This window comes from Pseudophryne corroboree, chromosome 12, assembly GCF_028390025.1.
Source record: "Pseudophryne corroboree isolate aPseCor3 chromosome 12, aPseCor3.hap2, whole genome shotgun sequence".
Classification (NCBI taxonomy): domain Eukaryota; kingdom Metazoa; phylum Chordata; class Amphibia; order Anura; family Myobatrachidae; genus Pseudophryne; species Pseudophryne corroboree.
In genome coordinates, this window is record NC_086455.1 from 171768376 (window position 1) to 171787457 (window position 19082).

The following is a 19082-nucleotide window of genomic DNA, read 5'->3' on the forward strand; positions in this document are numbered from 1 at the left end:
GTTGTTCCTGAGGCAAGTGATGCATCTGCTAACATACTGGTCCACAAGTGATTTGGCATTAGTAACATAAAAATCATTGGTTAGTAGGAGGAGTGTTGTGGCTTCACCACGGTGACCAACACCACGGCACTGGGCAACGAGCAAAGGGGCACTGGACTGGGGTATACAGGGTTTCCCCTCTTTGCAGATTAATCCTGATTTAGGATTTTTTCTGCAGAATTGGGTAAGTCCAGTCGGAGAGATCAGTATTAGTCGCAGCAGCTTGAAGTTGAGTGAGCAGATGGACGTTGTCAAGGGAGGGACATGCTCTAATGAGTGCAATGAGTTCTGCAGCTTGCGCGGACTGATAAGGTATTGGTAGGGTTTCCAACACAGTATCAGGGAGGGTGACAATGGCATAGCCAGCCTGGTATGTATTGTCATTGAGCCTACTACAGGAGCTGTCAACAAAAACTATGTCTGCGCCTGGTATGGGAACGGGAGACATGGCAAGTCTGGGAGAAGTTTCAGCTTCAATGGAAGCAGCACAGTCATGTAGGTCGGGTGATTCATCCTCGGGACCTTTCAAGCCTAAAAGGGCATTGAGAATGGGTGCAGGGCCAGAAGAACTAGCAGTGTACTTGATGGTAAGGGTAGGGTTACTCAAAAGGAGTACTTCATATCCACTAAGGCGTTGTGCTGACATGTGCTGTGTGTAAGCCTTTAAGTATTGCCAGGACATCATGTGTGGTGTGGAGTACTGTGATGTGGCCTAAAGTGAGGGTAGTGGCCATTTCTGCAACCATTGCACAGGCTGCCAAAGCCCTGAGGCAGGCAGGCATACCTTGCACAGACACTGGCATGACTTTGGAAAAAAATGCCACGGGGCGCAACTTCCCTCCATGAAACTGTGTGAGCACCCCCGCCATGGTTTTACAATTGTCCCTTGCATATAGATGGAAAGGTAGCACATAATTGGGGAGGCCAAGTGCCGGACTTTTCATCAACATACATTTTAAACTTTCATATGCAGTTAACATTTCTTGTGACCATTGTACAGTTTTAGGTTTGTCCTTCAGTGTGGCTTGTCTCAAAATGTTATCATAATAAGAGCAATCAGATATCCACTGTCTGCAGTAATTTACCATACCCAGGAAGGACAATAGTTCCTTCTGGGTAGTTGGGGTGACCAGGCCCAATACAGACTGTATGCGTTGTGGACTGACTTTCCTCTCTCCCTGAGTGAGCACAAAACCTAAGTAATCAACATGCTTTTTACACCATTGCATTTTTATTTTGGACACCTTGTGTCCACATTCACAAAGCCAGTTTAGTAATGAAACACCATCCTCTCGGCAGGCCTCCTCAGTTTTACTACAGAGCAGCAGATCATCTGCATACTGTAGCAGGACTGAACCATGGTGAGGTTGCCAGGGCCCCAATGTGGCCTGGAGACAACAGGTGCGTCAATAATCTGCACCAGGTAAGTTGTTTACCCTCAAAAGAAAAGGCAAAAGTAATTGTGTCTGTGAATCTACAGGCATGCTGAAAAAAAAGGCATTCTTCAAATCAAATACAGAGAAGAACGCAGCATCTGCAGGGATTGCAGAAATGAGTGAGTTTACATCTGGAACAATTGGTGCAATTGGGACAATTAACTGATTGATCGCTCTGAGATTCTGTACAAATCTTATACTGCCATCAGCTTTGGCAACAGGGTTCACAGGAGTACAGTATGGTGATACAATATGTCTGAGAATACCCTGTTGTAAGAATTGCTGTATCATGGGGCGGAGACCTTCTATCTTTTCTGGTGAGAGGGGACACTGCATAGGTCAGAACACAAAACACTGGTTGTTGCACCGCTGTCCACTAAAAAGGGAATTTTACTTCCATTTATAATAAGTGGCAGCAGAGGTGAATCTTTACTATGACGGGAGAGTTGAATAAAGGCTGGGATGCCCTCCTCCGGGCCCCGTCAGTGCGCGGGGTCTTTGGAATCTTCCCTGACTGCGGGGTTGGTTCTGTCTGTCAAAGCGTCTGGAGTTCTGATAGTTATGAGTGAGTGGGGAAGTGAGTAAGCTTTCTGAGTTAAGCAAAGGTAAGCCAGCGTCATCTGTCCAGCAGTCCTTAAACCTTTTCCAAAACGCAGTAACAGACTATGAAGGTTTCTGTTTACAAGCTACAGCGACAGGCAAAAAGCACAGGCTTTAAAGACTTCCTTCATATGTGTATAGCTGCGTCCTTTGCAAGCTTTGCGCAAATAAGATATACAGCCATCGAGGGTAATAGTGGGCTTGGGACAGTGTTTTACTATTATCTAAACTCTGGGTTATTGGTGCTAGGGATAGAGCTAGTGGACGCACCCTCCAGCAGTGGAGCTGGAGGCAATCCCATCTAGTGTGAAAGGGTTACTGCTGCCAAGAGATTTGTGTCTCTGAGCGCAGGATACATTGGAATGCAAAGGGGGGAGGGAGAGGGTTTTTAAAGATTTACAGTTCTCTGCAGTTTCGCTTCTGTGCTAAACTGACATTTTTTCTTAAATCTCCATATAGAAAAGGTAATTACTGCCTTCCCGTAGGAATGGGTCCTGTCCTGCTTTCTCTGTCCATCCCGCTAAATTATCCACCCATGGGTTAACTAAGTAATACTCTGAGGTAGAGTTACGGGCAACATACATCTTGCATGTCTCACCAGGGAGGGGCGGGGGATATGCAGTTTTTTACTCTGACTAGAGCCCATTGTCAGACAGTAATATAAATCAACAATACAACTTTTAAAAGAAAATTATCTAAAATATACAACACTCTACTTACTTGTACATGCATCAGCTTAACCAGTTAATTAGTCATTGACAATATCACAATATTATCTGTATAATGAGAACATGAAATCTTTTGACGGGTACGCTTACCTTCGTACAAGATGTCAGAAAAATACAGCGTTTTAAACAGGAAGCAAGAAAAGTGTTTGAGTAAAGATATCTGGCAGACGAAAACTTACCAGCCGTCTGGACCAAATATAAGAACTTATCTCACTACAAACATACAAGAATATATAGGCGATCAAATCGGGGTATTCTCTACGTTACGTATAGACCCCAGGTCTATGTTTTTTTAAGTATCCCAGATACTGACGTCTTTGGAGAATTGCGCTTGGACCCCGGGTCCTTTCTCAGACGTATTCTTTAAGTCCCAGACATTAAAGATTCTATGGTATCCCTGATACCTGTTTTATGCTTTTACATAAAACTTCGTAATATTAAGTCCCGGACTTAAATATTACCTTGTCACGTGTTCCCGGAACACTGACACGGATTCAGCTTCAGTGTATGACCGCAATCCTGTATGGCAAAGACAGACAATAAATTCTCTATTTTTACCATTCAGGGACGATCACTGAATTCCGGACATAGCCCCCAGCTGAAAGGATATGACCTTATATTCTTAACCCTCGATGTGATGGCCTCTTAGACGTCTGGAGTGTGAACTTTTAGCCACAAGGTACATGCACAACACAAGCAGTAGAAATTCACACTGTTTTATTATGAGGTTAACAAAAGTATATAAGGCAATGCATATGGGTGTAACTGACATGTCGTTACACTCCCATTGGCTCGTTAATAGTTACCAGGCAGAACAGAAAAGGCGGATGTCCATATATGGGTTTTCTACAAGTTTCTCAAACATTTAACAAGGTTTTTGTAACACAGTATATTTGGGTAGAAAGAACAAGTTTCATCTGACCTTGGATGCCAGACCCACACAGGCCTGGTATCTGTATGAGAGACAAAGGCACCTAGCACAGGGCAGCACGCATCCATGCAAACACATAAGAGTTCATATAGCATGTTTTAACCCTTCACTAGGGAAATAGAAATATTCACTTTTACACTGTAACTATTATAAGGAAATTGATCATATAAAAAGTAATATTTACAAAGCACAGAAGAGTTAACAGTTAACAAAGTTAACTGTTAACAAAGAGTTAACAGTTAACAAAGCACAGAAGAGTTAACCCAGCACCAGATCACGGCAGGGGGACCGGCACCAGGGAGACCAGCACCAGATCACGCCAGGGGGTCCGGCACCAGGGAGACCAGCACCAGATCACGGCAGGGGGACCGGCACCAGGGAGACCAGCACCAGATCACGGCAGGGGGACCGGCACCAGGGAGACCAGCACCAGATCACGCCAGGGGGTCCGGCACCAGGGAGACCAGCACCAGATCACGGCAGGGGGACCGGCACCAGGGAGACCAGCACCAGATCAGGGCAGGGGGACCGGCACCAGGGAGACCAGCACCAGATCACGGCAGGGGGACCGGCACCAGGGAGACCGGCACCAGATCACGCCAGAGGGACCGGCACCAGGGAGGCTGGTATCAGATCACGGCAGGGAGACTAAACTGGCACCAGATCATGGCAAGGTGACCAGCAACAGGTCACGGCACGGAGACCAGGACCAGGTCACGGCAGGGAAATGGGAACCAAGGAGACATTGGCATTTCTATCATAGGTGCAATGTGTGCAGTGCACACAGGCCCCTGGGTGCAGAAAGGGACGCACAATTGCACCCATTTTTTAATACCACTCCGGAGTCCAGCGTCGGAAAATGGCCGCAACGCATGCGCAGTACAAATTTTGTCTCTGCAACATGGCGGGCGACCTCTTTCTGGAGACCTGTGCATGCGCAGTAGACTCCAGCAAAATGCCGGAGCCTACGGCTCTGTGGAGAGAAGGGGGCCCACCTGGAGTCTGCATACGGCCCCCTCCTCTCTCAAGACACCTCTGGACCATGTTATGGCTTGGTGACCGGGAACAGGTCACGGCAGGGAGATCGGCACCAGGGAGACTGTGACCAGTTCCCCCGCTCCGTGCCTGATTCGTGAAAGGACGAAAAGCTCCGCTTCTGCAGGGAGTTCCAACTTGCCATCTCGCTCAATGCTTCCCTGCCCTCTGCCATGCACCCGCAGCTAGCTCCGCCCCCTGACCACCCAGCAGCCTCCCGGAACCTCAGCCAATGGTGTATGTGCAGAGGGGCACCGCTGGAGCCCCGGATACAGGATTGCATCCCCGGAAGGGTAAGTGTATATCGCATTGAATTGACGTGATGTAGAGTGCTAAGTAACAACTCACTTTTCTCCTTCATCCACTAGGAGACACTGGAGAGCAGTTACAATGGGGATATAGTAGGCAGCTGGCACTTTAAAACTTCAACAATGCGGCTAGCTCCTCCCCTACTATGTCCCCCCCCCCCAAGCCAGTCTATATTTTGTGCCCAAGGAAGCTTGTCACTCTTGGGATTACTCCTGAAGATTTTTTTATTTTAATAATTTTTTTTTCTTCACAGACTGGCAGCTCTGCCTCTGCCAGTCTGCACCGCGGGAGCTGCCGGCGGGGTCCCATCGCAGCTGCGTACGGCTTGGGCTGGTTCAACGGCTGAAGAGGCGCTGGCTCTCTGGAGCTGGCCGAACACCGCTGCGTGCGGTGCGTGTCGGGGCCACTCCGTCAGCACACAGGACCGGCAGAGGTAAGCACATTGCCGGCAGAGGATGCAGGGCTCCCCCCCCCCCGCTACGATTACCGCTGGCGCCTTTGCAGTTTGAATTGGGCGCCATAATGGGGGGCGGAGCTTAATCCCGCTATGGGCTCTCAGCTCCCAACAGCCCCGGCGGCTCAGCGCGCGCTGGCGGCCATTTTCATACCGCTGCACGGAGGTTCAGCAGCTTTACCTGGACACAGTGAGCAGTTGCAGTGGGGTGTTTTGTGTGTGTGTGTCAGGGGCTGCAAGGGCTCAAAAAGGTTCCAAGGCTGCACAAAAAGTTTTTCTGTCAGTAATGTTCTGCAAAGTTCACTCAGGGATAGTCTGAGAATTCCCTGTTATGTGAGGATTGTGGGTCGGAGCCATCTGCTCAGTCCTCTTCACAGCCGCAAAGCACTCCTGTTTGGACAACACAGCTTAAGGAAGTTATGTCACTGTTAACTAGGGAACTGAAGGCTTCTCGGGAAGATAGAGAGGCGGCCTGGTTCCAACAGCTTGTCCCGATGCCTGAGCCGGAACCAGCATGGGCTCGGTCCCTGGCAAAATCAGTTGAAGGGCTCTCTAAGGCAGTGCTCCCTTCCCAGGCACCGTCCTTAACCTCCCCTCCCCAGGTTTCAAAAAAGAGGTTGCTATCCTCAGTGTTACACGACTCTGACGATGAAATGCCTCTATTGGATGAGGCGGTGGTAGATGTACAGGATACTGATGACGATCAGGTTTATGAGGACTCTGAACCAGTGGCTGAGGGTATTGAGGCGCTTATTACAGCTATTCGCTCATTTTTACAGGTGGAGGAGACGGAACAGGATACCTTACGTCCTTCAAGGTTTGGCACCACCCAAAAACTGCCAGTGAACTTTCCAGTTTCGGAGGAGCTGGATGCGCTCATGACGGCAGCTTGGAAACATCCGGATGCAAAATTTCAGGTATCAAATAAAATTTTTGTCTTCCTATCCTTTTCCCGCAGAAAGCAGGAAGCGTTATGAGACCTCTCCGATTGTGGATACCTTCGGTGTCTTGTCTGTCCAAGAAGACGGTTCTGCTGGTTCCTGGAGCTACTTCGCTGAAGGAAGCGTCTGAAAGTTGGAAACCATCTTGAAGACGATTTACTCGGTGGTGAGGCTTTTACATCGCCAGGCGCAGGTAGGTTGTTGGGTCAACAAGGCTATGGAAGCTTGGGCGGAACAATTGTCCTCATGACGTGACGATTTACCTTCGGATCAGCTGATACCATTGGCAGAGCACATTCGAGAATCAGCCCTTTATCTTTGTGAGGCTTCCAAGGACGTCTGTATCCTCTGAGCCAGGATTTACGCTTTGGCAATTTCGGCCCGCAGAGCTCTCTGGCTATGACAGTGGCAGGCGGATGCTGAATCCAAGAGGGCAGCAGAAGCGTTGCCTTTTACGGGAGAGGTCATATTTGGAAAGGATCTGGATGCCTGGATTTCTCAGGCCACTGGAGGTAAGTCAACTTATCTTCCCTCTGCTGCTCCAGCCTCGCGGAGGTCCTATACGGGTCCTTCCTTTCGGTACTTTCGTGCCCATTCCAGGTTTCAAGGCCAGTGGCGGAGCTTCCGTCTCACGTGGCCATAGAGGTAGGGGCAGAGGCAGAGGTTCCACAGCCTCAACCCAGCCAGAGGTTAAGTCCTCCACCACTCCCACCGCATGACGGGCTTCACTCCCACCTGGGAGATCACAGGGTGGGAGCTCGTCTGTGGGATTTCAGGGAAGCCTGGGTTCACTCCTGTCCAGATGCTTGGGTCAGGGATCTCATCACTTGTGGTTACAAGCTTGATTTTTTAACCCGACCGCCTCAGCGTTTCTTCACCACGGGTTTGCCAGTTTCTGACGACAGAAGAGTTGCCATGCAGGCGGCGTTCCATAAGCTTCTGTCCGCGAAGGTAATGATCCCTGTTCCCTATCATCATTGGAAACAGGGCTATTACTCAAGCCTGTTTCTTGTACCAAAGCTTTACGTCTCGGTCAGGCCACTTTGAACTTAAAGGGTCTCAATCCGTTTTTGAGGATATTCAAGTTCAAGATGGAGTCCCTTCAGTCTGTTATTGCTGGGTTGGAGCAAAATGAGTTTATGGCGTCCTTGGACATCAAAGATGCATACTTACATGTTCCCATTTGGCCTCCTCATCAGGCTTTTCTCCGGTTTGCGATACAGGCCACTCATTTCCAGTTCCAGGCCCTTCCGTTCGGTCTCTCTTCTGCTCCCAGAGTGTTCACAAAGGTCATGGCAGTCATGATGGCCCTACTTCAGAAGCAGAGAGTGATGATTGTCCCCAATCTGGATGATCTGCTGCTGAAGGCGCACTCTGCAGACCTGTTGCTTCAGAATATCCGGATAACCCAGGACCTTCTAATTCGGCACGGGTGGATCCTGAACTTCCCGAAGTTTCAATTATGCCCCTCACAACGGTTCCTGTTCTTGGGGATGATTCTCGACACGGTCGGTCAGAAGGTTTTTCTTCCTGAGCGAATAGCTGTAATAAGCGCCTCTCTCTTCAGACGTTGGTGAGGTCGGTACTTCCACACCATCGGGTATCAGTATTTCTCTAACGTCCTAAGTGGATGCTGGGGACTCCGTAAGGACCATGGGGAATAGCGGCTCCGCAGGAGACTGGGCACATCTAAAGAAAGCTTTAGGACTAACTGGTGTGCACTGTCTCCTCCCCCTATGACCCTCCTCCAAGCCTCAGTTAAATTTCTGTGCCCGACGAGAAGGGTGCACACTAGGGGCTCTCCTGAGCTTCTTAGTGAAAGTTTTAGTTTAGGTTTGTTATTTTCAGTGAGACCTAATGGCAACAGGCTCACTGCATCGAGGGACTAAGGGGAGAAGAAGCGAACTCACCTGAGTGCAGAGTGGATTGGGCTTCTTGGCTACTGGACATTAGCTCCAGAGGGACGATCACAGGCTCAGCTTGGATGGGTCCCGGAGCCGCGCCGCCGGCCCCCTTACAGAGCCAGAAGAGCGAAGAGGTCCGGAAAAATCGGCGGCAGAAGACGTTCCTGTCTTCAATAAGGTAGCGCACAGCACTGCAGCTGTGCGCCATTGCTCTCAGCACACTTCATACTCCGGTCACTGAGGGTGCAGGGCGCTGGGGGGGGCGCCCTGAGACGCAATAAAACACGATAAAAATACCTTACATGGCAAAAAATGCATCACATATAGCTCCTGGGCTATATGGATGCATTTAACCCCTGCCAGAATATACAGAAAAACGGGAGATAAGGCCGACGAAAAGGGGGCGGAGCCTATCTCCTCAGCACACTGGCGCCATTTTCCCTCACAGCTCAGTTGGAGGGAAGCTCCCTGGCTCTTCCCTGCAGTCACTACACTACAGAAAGGGTTAAAAAAAGAGAGGGGGGCACTAATTAGGCGCAGTATTAAAACATACAGCAGCTATAAGGGGAAAAACACTTATATAAGGTTATCCCTGTATATATATATAGCGCTCTGGTGTGTGCTGGCATACTCTCCCTCTGTCTCCCCAAAGGGCTAGTGGGGTCCTGTCCTCTATCAGAGCATTCCCTGTGTGTGTGTTGTGTGTCGGTACGTTTGTGTCGACATGTATGAGGAGAAAAATGATGTGGAGACGGAGCAGAGTGTCTGTAACAGTGATGTCACCACCTAGGGGGTCGACACCTGAGTGGATGTACTGTTGAAAATTACGTGACAGTGTCAGCTCTGTATAAAAAAACAGTGGTTGACATGAGACAGCCGGCTACTCAGCTTGTGCCTGTCCAGACGTCTCATAGGCCGTCAGGGGCTCTAAAGCGCCCGTTACCTCAGATGGCAGATACAGACGCCGACACGGATACTGACTCCTGTGTCGACGGTGAAGAGACAACCGTGATTTCCAGTAGGGCCACACGTTACATGATTGAGACAATGGAAAATGTTTTATACATTTCTGATAATACGAGTACCACCAAAAAGGGGTATTATGTTCGGTGAGGGAAAAACTACCTGTAGTTTTCCTGAATCTGAGAAATAAAATGAGGTGTGTGATGATGCGTGGGTTTCCCCCCGATAACAATTGATAATTTCTTAAAAAGTATTGGCTGTATACCCTTTCCCGCCAGAGGTTAGGGTGCGTTGGGAAACACCCCCTAGGGGGGATAAGGCGCTCACACGCTTGTAAGAACAAGGGCTCTACCCTCTCATGAGATGGCCGCCCTTAAGGATCCTGCTGATAGAAAGCAGGAGGGTATCCAAAAATGTATTCACACACATACTGGTGTTATACTGCAACCAGCAATCGCCTCAGCCTGGAGGTGCAGTGCTGGGTTGGCATGGTCGGATTCCCTGACTGGAAATATTGATATCCTAGATAAGGATAGTATATTATTGCCTATAGAGCATTTAAAAGATGCATTTCTATATATGCATGATGCACAGCGGAATATTTGCCGACTGGCATCAAGTATAAGTGCGTTGTCCAATTCTACCAGTAAAATGGTCAGGTGATGCGGATTCCAAACGCCATTTGGAAGTATTGCCTTTGAAAAGGGGACATTTGGGGTCGGTCTTTTAGACCTGGTGGCCACGGCAACAACTGGGAAATCCACGTTTGTACCCCAGGTCGCCTCTCAAAATAAGACGCCGTATTATCAGGCGCAGTCCTTTGTTGGCAAGCGGACAAAAGGTTCCTCTTTTCTGCTCGTGACAGAGGGAAAGGAAAAAGGCTGAAGAGATTACCCAGTTCCCAGGAACAGAAATCCTTTCCCGCCTCTGCAAAGCCCTCAGTATGACGCTAGGGCCTTACAAGCTCAGGCACGGTGGGGGCCCGTTCTCAATGAATTTCAGTGCGCAGTGGGCTCACTCGCAAGTAGACCCCTGGATCCTTCAGGTAATATCTCAAGGGTACATATTGAAATTCGAGACGTCTCCCCCTCGCCGTTTCCAAAAGTCGGCTTTACCGACGTCTCCCTCTGACAGGGAGGCAGTTTTGGAAGCCATTCACAAGCTGTATTCCCAGCAGGTGATAATCAAGGTACCCCTCCTGCAACAGGGAACGGGGTATTATTCCACACTATTGTGGTACCGAAGCCAGACGGCTCGGTGAGACCGATTCTAAATCTAAAATCTTTGAACACTTACATACAGAGGTTAAAATTCAAGATTGAGTCACTCAGAGCAGTGATTGCGAACCTGGAAGAAGGGGACTACATGATGTCTCGGGACATCAAGGATGCTTACCTTCATGTCAAAATTTACCCTTCTCACCAAGGGTACCTCAGGTTATGGTACAGAACTGTCACTATCAGTTCAGACGCTGCCGTAGGGATGGTCCACGGCACCCCGGGTCTTTACCAAGGTAATGGCCGAAATGATATCCCTTCGAAGGAAGGGAATTTTAGTTATCCCTTACTTGGACGATTCCCTGATAAGGGTAAGATCCAGGGAACGGTTGGAAGTCGGTGTAGCACTATCTCAGGTAGTGTTGCGGCAGCACGATTGGATTCTCAATATTCCAAAATCGCAGCTGGTTCCGACGACTTGTCTTCTGTTTCCTAGGGATGTTCCTGGACACAGTCCAAAAAAAAGGTGTTTCTCCCGGAAGAGAAAGCCAGGGAGTTATCCGAGCTAGTCAGGAACCTCCTAAAACCGAACCAAGTCTCAGTGCATCAATGCACAAGGGTTCTGGGTAAAAATGGTGGCTTCCTACGAAGCAATCCCATTCGTTAGATTCCACGCAAGAACTTTCCAGTGGAACCTACTGGACAAATGGTCCGGGTCGCATTTTCAGATGCATCAGCGGATAACCCTGTCACCAAGGACAAGGGTATCCATCATGTGGTGGTTGCAGAGTGCTCATCTTCTAGAGGGCCGCAGATTCGGCATTCAGGACTGGGGCCTGGTGACCACGGATGCCAGCCTGCGAGGCTGGGGAGCAGTCACACAGGGAAGGAATATCCAGGGCTTAGGGTCAAGCCTGGATACATCACTTCACATAAATATCCTGAAGCTAAGGGCCATTTACAATGCTCTAAGCTTAGCAAGACCTCTGCTTCAAGGTCAGCCGGTGTTGATCCAGTCGGACAACATCATGGCAGTCACCCACGTAAACAGACAGGGTGGCACAAGAAGCAGGAGGGCAATGGCAGAAGCTGCAGGGATTCTTCGCTGGGCGGAAAATCATGTGATAGCACTGTCAACAGTATTCATTCCGGGAGTGGACAACTGGGAAGCAGACTTCCTCAGCACGTCCTCCACCCGGGAGAGTGGGGACTTCACCCAGAAGTCGTCCACATGATTAAAAAACTCGACAGGTATTGCGCCAGGTCAAGAGACCCTCAGGCAATAGTTGTAGACGCTCTGGTAACACCGTGGGTGTACCAGTCAGTGTATGTGTTCCCTCCTCTGCCTCTCATACCCAAGGTACTGAGATTGATAAGATGGAGAGGAGAAAGCACTATATTCGTGGCTCCGGATTGGCCAAGAAGGACTTGGTAACCGGAACTTCAAGAGATGCTCACGGAGGATCCGTGGCCTCTACCTCTAAGAAGGGACCTGCTCCAGCAAGGACCCTGTCTGTTCCAAGACTTACCGCGGCTGCGTTTGACGGCATGGCGGTTGAACGCCGGATCCTGAAGGAAAAAAGGCATTCCGGATGAAGTCATCCCTATCCTGATCAAAGCCAGGAAGGATGTAACCGCAAATCACCGCAATTGGAGAAAATATGTTGCGTGGTGCGAGGCCAGTAAGGCCCGACGGAGGAAATTCAACTGGGTCGATTCCTACATTTCCTGCAAACAGGAGTGTCTATGGGCCTGAAATTGGGGTCCATTAAGGTTCAAATTTCGGCCCTGTCAATTTTCTTCCAAAAAGAACTAGCTTCAGTCCCTGAAGTTCAGACGTTTGTAAAAGGGGTACTGCATATACAGCCTCCTTTTGTGCCTCCAGTGGCACTTTGGGATCTCAATGTAGTTTTGGGTTCCAAAAGTCACATTGGTTTGAACCACTTAAATCTGTGGAGTTAAAATATCTCACATGGAAAGTGGTCATGCTGTTGGCCCTGGCCTGGGCCAGGCGCGTGTCAGAATTGGCGGCTTTATCCTAAAAAAGCCCTTATCTGATGTTCCATTCGGACAGGGCGGAATTGAGGACTCGTCCTCAGTTTCTCCCCAAGGTGGTTTCAGCGTCTCACCTGAACCAACCTATTGGTGGTGCCTGCGGCTACTAGGGACTTGGAGGCCTCCAAGTTGCTAGACGTTGTCAGTGCCCTGAAAATATGTTTCCAGGACGGCTGGAGTCAGGAAATCTGACTCGCTGTTTATCCTGTGTGCACCCAACAAGCTGGGTGCTCCTGCTTCTAAGCAGACTATTGCTCGTTGGATTTGTAGTACAATTCAGCTTGCACATTCTGTGGCAGGCCTGCCACAGCCAAAAATCTGTAAATGCCCACTCCACAAGGAAGGTGGGCTCATCTTGGGCGGCTGCCCGAGGGGTCTCGGCTTTACAACTTTGCCGAGCAGCTACTTGGTCAGGAGCAAATACGTTTGTAAAATTCTACAAAATTGATATCCTGGCTGAGGAGGACCTGGAGTTCTCTCATTTGGTGCTGCAGAGTCATCCGCACTCTCCCGCCCGTTTGGGAGCTTTGGTATAATCCCCATGGTCCTTACGGAGTCCCCAGCATCCACTTAGGACGTTAGAGAAAATAAGAATTTACTTACCGATAATTCTATTTCTCATAGTCCGTAGTGGATGCTGGGCGCCCATCCCAAGTGCGGATTGTCTGCAATACTTGTACATAGTTATTGTTACAAAAATCGGGTTATTATTGTTGTGAGCCATCTTTCAGAGGCTCCTCTGTTATCATGCTGTTAACTGGGTTCAGATCACAGGTTATACGGTGTGATTGGTGTGGCTGGTATGAGTCTTACCCGGGATTCAAAATCCTTCCTTATTGTGTACGCTCGTCCGGGCACAGTATCCTAACTGAGGCTTGGAGGAGGGTCATAGGGGGAGGAACCAGTGCACACCAGTTAGTCCTAAAGCTTTCTTTAGATGTGCCCAGTCTCCTGCGGAGCCGCTATTCCCCATGGTCCTTACGGAGTCCCCAGCATCCACTACGGACTATGAGAAATAGAATTATCGGTAAGTAAATTCTTATTATCTGTGTATTCGCCTTCTGGGGAAGATGGTAGCGGCGTTCGAAAGCTCTTCCATACGGACGGTTCCACTCTCGACCCTTCCAAATGTGCCTTCTACATCAGTGGTCAGGGTCTTATCTATTTCTTCATCAGCGGGTGATGCTGTCTCCAAAAGCACGGTCGTCTCTCCTCTGGTGGCTCAATTCAACTCATCTGTTGGAAGGAAGGCGGTTCGGCGTTTGGGATTGGACTCTCCTCACCACAGACGCAAGTCTGCGAGGCATTGACCCTGGAACGTCGGTTTCAGGGACGCTGGTCGATGCACAAGTCCGCTCTCCCCATAAACATTCTCGAGCTGCGGGCAGTGTACAACGCCCTACTTCAGGCACATCACCTGATTCGCGGTCGGGCAGTCAGAGTTCAGTACGACAACGCCACGACGATAGCGTACATCAACCGTCAGGGCGGCACTCGCAGCCCTTGCGGCGATGAGGGAGGTCACCAACATCCTCCTCTGGGCAGAGGAAAATGCTCTGTCCTTGTAGGCAATATTCATTCCAGGAGTGACAATTGGGAAGCCGATTATCTCAGCCACCAGTACATGCACCCGGGTGAGTGGTCACTTATTCACCAGGTGTTTTGTCAGCTGGTCCGCCGGTGGGGAAGACCACAGATCGACCTCATGGCATCCTGCCTGAACCATCAACTGCCTCTTTACTACTCTCGCACGCGGGACCCGGCGGCGGCCGTGGATGCCCTCACGGCTCCTTGGAACTTCAGATTCGTTTACCTCTTTCCTCCTTTCCCGTTGCTGCCTCGGGTTCTGCAACGCATCAAGAGAGAAGATGTGCTGATCGTCCTGGTGGCTCCAGATTGGCTGCGCAGGACTTGGTACTCCGCCCCACAGCTGCTGTCGGTAGCGGAGCCTTGGCCCCTGCCACTACGGGACGATCTAATACACCAGGGTCCTTTTCTTTATCCAGACTTACGCAGGCTTCGTTTGACGGCATGGCTGTTGAGAAGGCCATCTTGAGAAGGAAGGGGATTCCTCGTACGGTTATACCTACTATGCTCCAGGCTCGGAAGTCAGTCACATTGTCTCACTACTACCGCATTTGGAAGGCTTATGTGGCCTGGTGTGAACGTTGAGAGTTTTTCACTCTCCGTTTTCTGCAGGCAGGTTTATCGTCAGGGCTAAGACTAGGTTCACTAAAGGTACAGGTCTCGCTCTTTCGGTTTTCTTCCAAAGGAAATTAGCCTTGCTGCCGGAAGTTCGAACCTTCTTTCAGGGGGTTCTCCGAATACAACTTCCCTTTCGCCCTCCGACAGCACCATGGGACCTCAACCTGGTCCTCTCTTTTCTGCAGTCTCCGTTATTTGAGCCTCGGCAGTCGGTGGAGATGAAATTTCTCACCTGGAAGGTGGTCCTTCTCCTGGCTCTGGCCAGACGGGTGTCGGAACTTGGAGCTCTCTTGTCGACCTCCTTACCTGGTATTTCATGAGGATAGGGCTGAGCTTCGTACTCGCATGTCTTTTCTCCCGAAGGTGGTGTCCAATTTTCACATCAATCAGCCACTTGTGGTTCCGGCCCTCTCAGCGGATTCACCAGATTCGAGATCTTTGGATGTTGTCAGGGCGCTCAGAATCTATGTGGATAGGACTTCGGCTATTCGGAAGTCTGACTCCTTATTTGTTCTGTACGATGCTGCCTGGCGTGGATGGCCGGCTTCTAAGCAGACGTTATCCCGATGGATTCGGCTGACCATCAGACAAGCTTATTTGGTGGCTTCTCTAGAGCCTCCGTCTTCCATTTCAGCGCAGTCTATGCGCTCTGTGGGTTCCTCGTGGGCGGCCGCCCGCGGGGTTTCCATGACTACTTTATGTCGCGCTGCCACTTGGGCGGGCCAACATACGTTTGTCAAGTTTTACAGGTTTGACACTTTTGCGGCCTCTGCGTCAGTTTGGCCGGGCGGTTTTACAGGACTCTCAGCGCTCTCCCTCCCGTCTTGGAAGCTCTGGGACGTCCCCGTTGTAACTGCTCTCCAGTGTCCCCTAGTGGATGAAGGAGAAATCAGGATTTTGGTACTTACCGATAAATCCCTTTCTCCGATTCCACAGGGGACACTGGACGCCCACCCAGCGCTGTTTCCTCCTTCTTCACTTCACGGTTTGCATGTCACTGAGTGACTGCTTGTTTTGTTCAGGTTAACCTTTCTCTACAGTTATAGGTTTCCGGGTTTACTTGGTGTTATCCTGTTTTCCATGGCTTCGTTAACCTTCTCTATTTTAACGTTGTTCTCTTACAGCTTTCCTCGGGCACAGTTTTAGGAAGACTGGCTTGGAGGGTGGACATAGTAGGGAAGGAGCTAGCCACATTGTTAAAGTTTTAAAGTGCCAGCTCCCAGTTACTGCCTACTATATCCCCATTGTAACTGCTCTCCAGTGTCCCCTGTGGAATCGGAGAAAGGCATTTATCGGTAAGTACCAAAATCCTGATTTCGATTTCTACATGAATAGTCCCATCTAATCCAAACAGAACAGAAGCCGTAGCCCCTATAGGTGTCTGTGGGTGATGTGATGATGTCTGATTTGCCAAGCTCCGGAATGCAAAGCATTCCCAAACTTGGACCCCGCAGCTTCTGCCATCTGAAGCTGCCTGTGGTAGCCTATGGGCTACACTTCGCAAACTTAGCCAGTCCTCTGGAACCCTCTCAGGTAGTGATGCCGTGCATGCGTGGTCAGTGGACAGTGCATGCACTGGAGTCCCGCAACTACACTGAACACACTGCAGGGATTTGCTCCTTTCAGAGCCCGTCCCCGCAGGGGTACATCGTTACATAATTAGTGTGATTCTGGATGCTAATATCGTGCCCAGATCGCACTGAAAATGTTATGATAAATCCCCCCTAGTGTCCATCAGGCAGGCTGGTTTAGCCTAGTGCTAGTTACTGAAAATTATGGGGGGCCTCGTGCCGTTTGTCCCCCTATTGTTCAATACCAGACTAGGCTTAGAGGCCTGGTGCTGGCTATTATTATGGGAGCCACTTTGTTTTTGTTTTAACCTATTTTTACACCGAGTACGCAGCGAAGATTGACAGCTGATGTGCCGCGAATGATGGGCTTCAAATCCAATGTACATCGCGGCGGATTTGAAAATGGGTGGGTGTTATTTTGTCCAGTTTTTGCCGGGATAGGTCCACAAAAACACTGGGGGGAGGTTTATGAAACCTAAACAGGAGATGTGAAGGCGTTGTCTATAGCAACCAATCATCATTTATCTAGTACATTCTATAACGTAACTAGACGCTGGTTGCTATGGGCAACACCTCCACCTCTAACACTATTCTATACACTTTACCCTGCACCTAAACTCAAGCACTGCAGAGTAATGGAACGTTAAGAAAGTAGGGATGGCTGGGCAAATGAAAACCCTGGCTTCATACGTGATTGGTTAGTTCGCCAAATGCCATCATTCCCTGGCAGCTTGCTGGGACATGTAGTACAATAAATATTAGCGTAAGATCAATAAGCACAAACAATAAGATAGTTCAAGCCTCAGGAAATCAAGTACCTTTCAACATCCTTCTGTAAGAGAATTTCTAAAGTTGGAAAGTGATTCCTGACCAGGCGATCCCTCTTGTATATGATGTTGATATTCAATAACATGGCACACGAAAATAAGATTTTACTCACCGGTAAATCTATTTCTCGTAGTCCGTAGTGGATCCTGGGAACTCCGTAAGGACCATGGGGAATAGCGGCTCCGCAGGAGACTGGGCACAACTAAAGAAAGCTTTAGGACTACCTGGTGTGCACTGGCTCCTCCCTCTATGACCCTCCTCCAGACCTCAGTTAGGATACTGTGCCCGGAAGAGCTGACACAATAAGGAAAGGATTTGGAATCCCGGGTAAGACTCATACCAGCCACACCAATCACACCGTATAACTCGTGACACTATACCCAGTTAACAGTATGAAATATAACTGAGCCTCTCAACAGATGGCTCAACAATTACCCTTTAGTTAACCAATAACTATATACAAGTATTGCAGACAATCCGCACTTGGGACGGGCGCCCAGCATCCACTACGGACTACGAGAAATAGATTTACCGGTGAGTAAAATCTTATTTTCTCTAATGTCCTAAGTGGATGCTGGGAACTCCGTAAGGACCATGGGGATTATACCAAAGCTCCCAAACGGGCGGGAGAGTGCGGATGACTCTGCAGCACCGAATGAGCGAACTCTAGGTCCTCCTCAGCCAGGGTATCAAACTTGTAGAATTTAGCAAATGTGTTTGACCCCGACCAAGTAGCTGCTCGGCAAAGTTGTAAAGCCGAGACCCCTCGGGCAGCCGCCCAAGAAGAGCCCACCTTCCTCGTGGAATGGGCTTTTACAGATTTAGGATGCGGCAGTCCAGCCGCAGAATGTGCAAGTTGAATCGTGCTACAGATCCAGCGAGCAATAGTCTGCTTTGAAGCAGGCGCACACAACTTGTTGGGTGCATGCAGGATAAATAGCGAGTCAGTCTTTCTGACTTCAGCTGTCCTGGAAACATAGATTTTTAGGGCCCTGACTACGTCCAGCAACTTGGAATCCTCCAAGTCACGAGTAGCCGCAGGCACCACAATAGGCTGATTCAAATGAAAAGCTGAAACCACCTTTGGGAGAAATTGGGGACGAGTCCTCAATTCCGCCCTATCCATATGGAAAATCAGATAAGGGCTTTTACATGATAAAGCTGCCAATTCTGACACACGCCTGGCCGAAGCCGAGGCCAACAGCATGACCACTTTCCACGTGAGATATTTTAAATCCACGGTTTTAAGTGGTTCAAACCAATGTGACTTTAGGAAATTCAACACCACGTTGAGATCCCAAGGTGCCACTGGGGGCACAAAAGGGGGCTGAATATGCAGCACTCCCTTAACAAATGTCTGAACTTCAGGTAGTGAAGCCAGTTCTTTCTGGAAGAAAATCGATAGAGCCGAAATCTGGACCTTAATGGAACCCAATTTTAGGCCCATAGTCACCCCTGACTGTAGGAAGTGCAGAAAACGGCCCAGCTGAAATTCCTCCGTTGGGGCCTTCCTGGCCTCACACCACGCAACATATTTTCGCCATATGCGGTGATAATGGTTTGTGGTCACTTCTTTCCTAGCTTTAATCAGCGTAGGGATGACTTCCTCCGGAATGCCCTTTTCCTTCAGGATCCGGCGTTCAACCGCCATGCCGTCAAACGCAGCCGCGGTAAGTCTTGGAACAGACAGGGCCCCTGCTGCAGCAGGTCCTGTCTGAGCGGCAGAGGCCATGGGTCCTCTGAGATCATTTCTTGAAGTTCTGGGTACCAAGCTCTTCTTGGCCAATCCGGAACAATGAGTATAGTTCTTACTCCTCTTCGCCTTATTATCCTTAGTACCTTGGGTATGAGAGGAAGAGGAGGGAA